We start from the raw sequence: 6,566 nt of genomic DNA on the forward strand, positions 1-6,566 counted from the left end.
TCCCCTCACCCTCACATCGCCTCACCCTCACATTCCCTCACCCTCCCTCACCCCCTCATTACCTCACCCTCACGCCCCCTCACCACCTCACCCTCACACACCCTCACTCTCACACCCCCTCACCCTCAAACACCCTCATACACCCTCATCTCATTCACCCTCTCACCCTCACACACCCTCTCACCCTCACACACCCTCCCACCCTCACATCCCCTCACCCTCACATCCCCTCACCCTCACATCCTCTCACCCTCACAACCCCTCACCCTCACACCCCCTCACCCTACCACCCTCACACACCCTCTCAGCATCACACACCCTCTCACCCTCACACTTCCTCTCACCCTCACACTCCCTCTAACCCTCACACTCCATATCACCCCCTCACCCTCACACCCCCTCACCCTCACACCCTTACCCTCACACACCCCCTCACACACCCTCTCACCCTCACACACCCTCTCATCCTCACACACCCTCTCACCCTCAGACGCGGCGTTTTCAGGCTGCCAATGTGTTGCTAATTATTCCTAGCTGACTACTAGCTTTTAACGCGGCTCCTCCGCAATTATTATTGTGTCTTGTGTTTTTTAACTTTGTGTGATTTTATCATTGCTAATTGCACTTTCTTGGCTCCTTTGAGCAACCTACCTGTTAATTCCGCTCCAGACCCCGTTCCGCCCCGGCTGTGTGCCGTTTGTGCGGAGGGTCGAACTAGTGAGCGCCATTGCCCGCCTTCTTCCTTGATCCACTTCCGCCCTGACGCATTCAGCGCAGGTCAGCGGTCTAGCGGTTTTGGACCTCGAGTATTTAATGGGGCCAAACGCGGGACACAGTTGACAGACGCGGCGTTTTCAGGCTGCCAATGTGTTGCTAATTATTCCTAGCTGACTACTAGCTTTTAACGCGGCTCCTCCGCAATTATTATTGTGTCTTGTGTTTTTTAACTTTGTGTGATTTTATCATTGCTAATTGCACTTTCTTGGCTCCTTTGAGCAACCTACCTGTTAATTCCGCTCCAGACCCCGTTCCGCCCCGGCTGTGTGCCGTTTGTGCGGAGGGTCGAACTAGTGAGCGCCATTGCCCGCCTTCTTACTTGATCCACTTCCGCCCTGACGCATTCAGCGCAGGTCAGCGGTCTAGCGGTTTTACGTCCCTTATTCATATTATGACTGTGTGGCGGAAGCGCAGCGGACGAGCGCAGCGGACGAGCGCAGCGGGAGCGCCGACGTCGCGCCGAAGTCAAGCCAAAGTCCTGCCCGTCTGCGCCCGTCCGCGCACGATTGCGCCCTGCGGCCTTCCGCCCTGCCGGAAAAGTTTCATACTCTTCACAGGACCTCCATACCCTCAATTACAATGTCCCCTTGCCGCCTGACGCCATCAGAAGGGCCCAGGCGTGTGGCATTGCCCGGGCTTCTAGCTCTTCCCCCGCCCCGTTACCTAGTTGTACCTCCCCTTCTGTACCCCTTATAACTCCTCCTTTAACACCTGTGTCTCACACTCTATCCATTCATTATTTAAATACGCGCTCCCTGGCGAGACACCAACTGGAGATCTATCGTCTACTAGACGACACTGAGACAGATATTCTGTTCCTATCTGAGACTTGGCTGACCGAGGACTCAGCACCCGATATTTTAGCTGCTATCCCTAACGGGTACTATATACTACATGTTGACCGCCCCAGGGGGCAAACTGGTGGCGGAGTCGCCGCTATCATTCGCAAGGAATTTGTTTTTTCTACCCTGGACTGTACTCCTATTCCTGATACCCAGACTCTGGTGATACAGCCTCGCTCTGTCACCACTTCCCTTACCTGTGTGCTCATGTACAGACCTCCCTCCTACATGCCTTCTTTCTCCCAGTCAGTTGGGGACATGGTCTCCCAGCTTCTTATTAATCACTCTAGGATTCTTATCCTGGGTGATTTTAATTACTGGCCTAATGACCCCCAAGAAAGCAGACTGTCTGAACGTTTCACTGAAACCCTCAGCAGTCTGAACTGCCAGCAACTGATCTCCAGTCCTACCCACTGTAAGGGACACATACTCGATCAAGTCTGGTCGGCCAATCTTGATATCGACCCTCCCTTGATTGTTCCATGTACTTGGTCAGATCATTATATTATTTCTTTCTCAGTTGATCTGCCCAGTTTTCACCGTCCTCCTCGTCCTACGAACATTAGGGCTCGCAACTGGAAAAATGCCAACCTGCCAAAACTTCTTTCCCTCTTGGCAGCCTCAGCCCCTGTAGACCCTGATTCAGTAACCCACCAAGCCTCCTCCCTCGAACACTGGCTGAAGGAAGCAGCCGACTCAGTAGCCCCCCTAAAGACCATAAAAGTCCAACGCCCCCACGATGCCCAGCTCTGGTTTAATGACCAGCTTAAATCTGATAAACTTGCCCTTCGCCAAGCTGAACGTCGATGGCGCCACAAGTATGACCCTTTACTCAAGACAGAGTTTATCTCCTTATTGAGTAAATATAAATCATCGATACTTGAGGCAAAGACTCACTATTTCTCTACAAAAATCCTGGAGTCGGCCTCCAAAACAAAAGACATTTTCTCAATCGTCAATGAGCTCTCCCTCCCTGACCGCATCACTCTTCCACTGGCACCTACTCAGGCTTTGTGTGATGAGCTCAATGCCTTCTTCCTAGAAAAAAATTTCCATTATTAAAACTAACATCTCTCCACCCTCCCCCTCCAAATCGTTCCCTCTCCCTCCTGCTAACCCTCAGGTATTCTCTTCTTTTCCTCCTATCTCTATTTCTGACCTTCATAACCTTCTTCATAAGGTCTGTTCCGGATCTCCCAGGGACTGTTGCCCCCCTCATATCCTGAAGGAAATTTTCATGGCCTGTCCCGGTCCTGCTTTGGCCCTCCTCAACACCTCTTTATCATCTGGAGTTGTTCCAGAGGCCTTTAAGCAGGCCGTGGTATTACCCATTTTAAAGAAACCCGGCGCTGATCCACTAGTGCTCAGTAATTACAGGCCCATATCCCTCCTCCCTTTTTTGGGCAAGATATTAGAGACCTATGTTACCGGGTGCCTGAGTTCGTTCGTGGAGACTTCTCTATTCCTGGATCCCCAGCAGGCTGGCTTTCGCCCTCTCCACTCCACCGAGATGGTGATTGCGGCTGTCTTGGACACCCTCAGAGCGGGCGCTGATGACAACCTCTCCCAAGCCCTGATTTTGTTAGATCTTTCGGCGGCGTTTGACACGGTCGATCATGCTATCCTGGTCGACCGTGTCAGAAACGCCGGCATCCAGGGTATTGCGTTGGACTGGGTGCGGTCTTTCTTGCAAGGCCGCTCGCAGGCAGTCCATCTGTCTACTTTCACTGCTCCCTTTCTCTCTCTCACATGTGGTGTCCCCCAAGGTTCTGCTCTTTCTCCCCTTCTTTTTAATTTATACATGCAACCACTTATGGTCTCCCTTCGTCACTCCCCTGCAACTATTTTCAATTATGCTGATGACCTTCAGTTGGTCTTTCCCTTGGACACTTTACCCTCTTCCCGTTATAAGTTTCAAACCACCATGTTGTTGATCTCAGATTGGATGGCTCACAGCCAGCTCAAGCTGAATCCATCAAAAACGGAACTCGTCCTGCTGGGTGGCCCTTCTAATCCTTGGAACGACACTTATTGGCCTCCTTCCCTTGGCATCCCTCCCAGCCCGGTCAAGACCGTGAAAAGCCTTGGAGTGGTTATCTCTGAGGATTTATCCATGAAACCCCAGATCTCGGCTGTGACATCATCCTGTTTTTTTCAACTGCGCAGGATCCGTAAGATCTGTCGTTTTCTCACCAGAGAGGCACTCATTCTAGTCTTACTGGCTCTGGTTATCTCCAGGATTGATTTTGCTAATCTCCTGTACGTGGGGATTCCTGCTTATCAGCTCCACAAACTTCAGCTGATCCAGAATCAGGCGGCCCGCTTGGTGTATCACCAACCTAAACACCAGCATGTTTCTCCTCTTCTGAGGAACCTTCACTGGCTCCCAGTGGCCCAACGGTGCTCCTTTAAACTTGGTTGCACCGTCTTTAAATCTCTCCACGATCGCGCCCCTGAATTTGTGTCTTCTAAACTGAAGAGATATCTTCCCACCCGTAATCTAAGATCATCTGCTGATAATCTTCTCTGCATTCCATCTTCCCGCCGGAAGCGGCATGGCGGCTTGCGCCTTTCTTCTCTCGGCCCCATCTTTTGGAATTCCCTTCCTTCTTCCTTTCGTCATTGCCCTACCTACGAGTCATTTAGGAGAACCTTAAAAACTTTTCTTTTCAAAGCTGGAACAGTGTGATCTCCTGGCCCTGGTTTGTTATGTCTGTCATGAGCGCCAAGAAACCGTTTCGGTGTACGTGCGCGTTATAAGTTATTTAACATAACATAACATAACACCTTCACCCTCACACCTCCTCACCCTCACACCCCCTCACTCTCACACCCTCACACCCCCTCACCCTCACAACACCACACCCTCTCCCTCACACACCCTCATACGCCCTCACCCTCATACACCCTCACCCTCACACCCCTCACCCTCACACACCCCCTCACCATCACTCCCCCTACCCCTCACTCCCCCTCCCCCTCACACCCCTTCACCCTCACACCCTCTCACTCACCCTTACACCCCCTCACCCTCACACCCCTTACACCCTCACCCTCACACACCCTCACTCACACCCCCTCACCCTCACACCCTCTCACCCTCACACCCTCACAGCCCCTCATCCTCACCCTCACCCTCACTCACCCTCTCTCACCCTCACTCACCCTCAAACATGATCTCACCCTCACTCACCCTCACACCCTCACCCCTCACAACCCTCTCACCCCCTCACACCCCCACACACCCTCACCCTCATCCTCACACCCCCTCACCCCATCACCCTCACACCACCTTACTCTCACACCCCCTCACCCTCGCACACCCTCACCCTCATTCACCCTCTCACCCTCACACACCCTCTCACCCGCACACACCCTCTCACCCTCACACACCCTCCCACCCTCACATCCCCACACCCTCACATCCCCTCACCCTCACATCCCCTCACCCACCCTCACCCCCTCATTACCTCACCCTCACACCCCCTCACCCTCACACCCCCTCACTCTCACACCCCCTCACCCTCAACAACCCTCACACACCCTCATCTCATTCACCCTCTCACCCTCACACACCCTCTCCCCCTCACACACCCTCCCACCCTCACATCCCCTCATCCTCACATCCCCTCAGCCTCACATCCCCTCACCCTCCCTCACCCCCTCACCCCCTCACCCTCACACCCCCTCACCCTCACACACCCCTTCACCCTCACACACACCCTCATCCTCACTCACCCTCTCACCCACCCTCACCCACCCTCTCACTCTCACCCACCCTCTCACCCTCACATACCCTTTCACCCTCACACACCCTCTCACCCTCACACACACCCTCACCCACCCTCACCCATCCTCACTCACCCTCTCACCCTCACACACCCTCACTCTTACATCCTCACACCCCCACACCCCCTCATACACCCACACCACCTTACCCTCACACCCCCTCACCCTCACACCCCCTCAACCCCTCACCCTCACACCCGCTCACCCTGACACACCCCTTCACCCTCACACACCCCCTCACCACCCTCACCCTCACCCACCCTCTCCTTCACACCCTCACATCCCCTCACCCTCCCTCACCCCTTCACCCTCAGACCCCCTCACCCTCACACCCCCTCACCCTCACACACCCCTTCACCCTCACACACACCTTCATCCTCACTCCCCCTCTCCCCCACCCTCTCACCCTCACACACCCTTTCACCCTCACACACCCTCTCACCCTCACACACCCCCTCACCCACCCTCACCTTCACACCCTCACCGTTACACCCTCACACCCCCACACCCCGTCACCTCCCCAAACCAGCTCACTCTCTCACCCTCACACCCCCCTCACTCTCACACACCCTCACCCTCATTCACCATCTCACCCTCACACACCCTCTCACCCTCACACACCCTCTCACCCTCACACACCCTCCCACCCTCACGTCCCCTCACCCTCACATCACCTCACCCTCACATTCCCTCACCCTCCCTCACCCCCTCATTACCTCACCCTCACGCCCCCTCACCCTCACCACCGAACCCTCACACACCCTCACTCTCACACCCCCTCACCCTCAAACACCCTCATACACGCTCATCTCATTCCCCCTCTCACCCTCACACACCCTCTCACCCTGACACACCCTCCCACCCTCACATCCCCTCACCCTCACATCCCCTCACCCTCGCATCCCCTCACCCTCACATCCTCTCACCCTCACACCCCTCACCCTCCCTCACCCCTCACCCCTTCTACCTCTCACCCCCTCACCCTCACACACCCCTTCACCCTCACACACACACCCTCATCCTCACTCATCCTCTCACCCACCCTCACCCACCCTCTCACCCTCACCCACCCTCTCATCCTCACACACCCTTTCACCCTCACACACCCTCTCACCCTCACACACCCCCTCACCCACCCTCACCCTCACCCACCCTCAC

This window comes from Lissotriton vulgaris, chromosome 7 (genome assembly GCF_964263255.1).
Source record: "Lissotriton vulgaris chromosome 7, aLisVul1.2, whole genome shotgun sequence".
Classification (NCBI taxonomy): Eukaryota; Metazoa; Chordata; class Amphibia; order Caudata; family Salamandridae; genus Lissotriton; species Lissotriton vulgaris.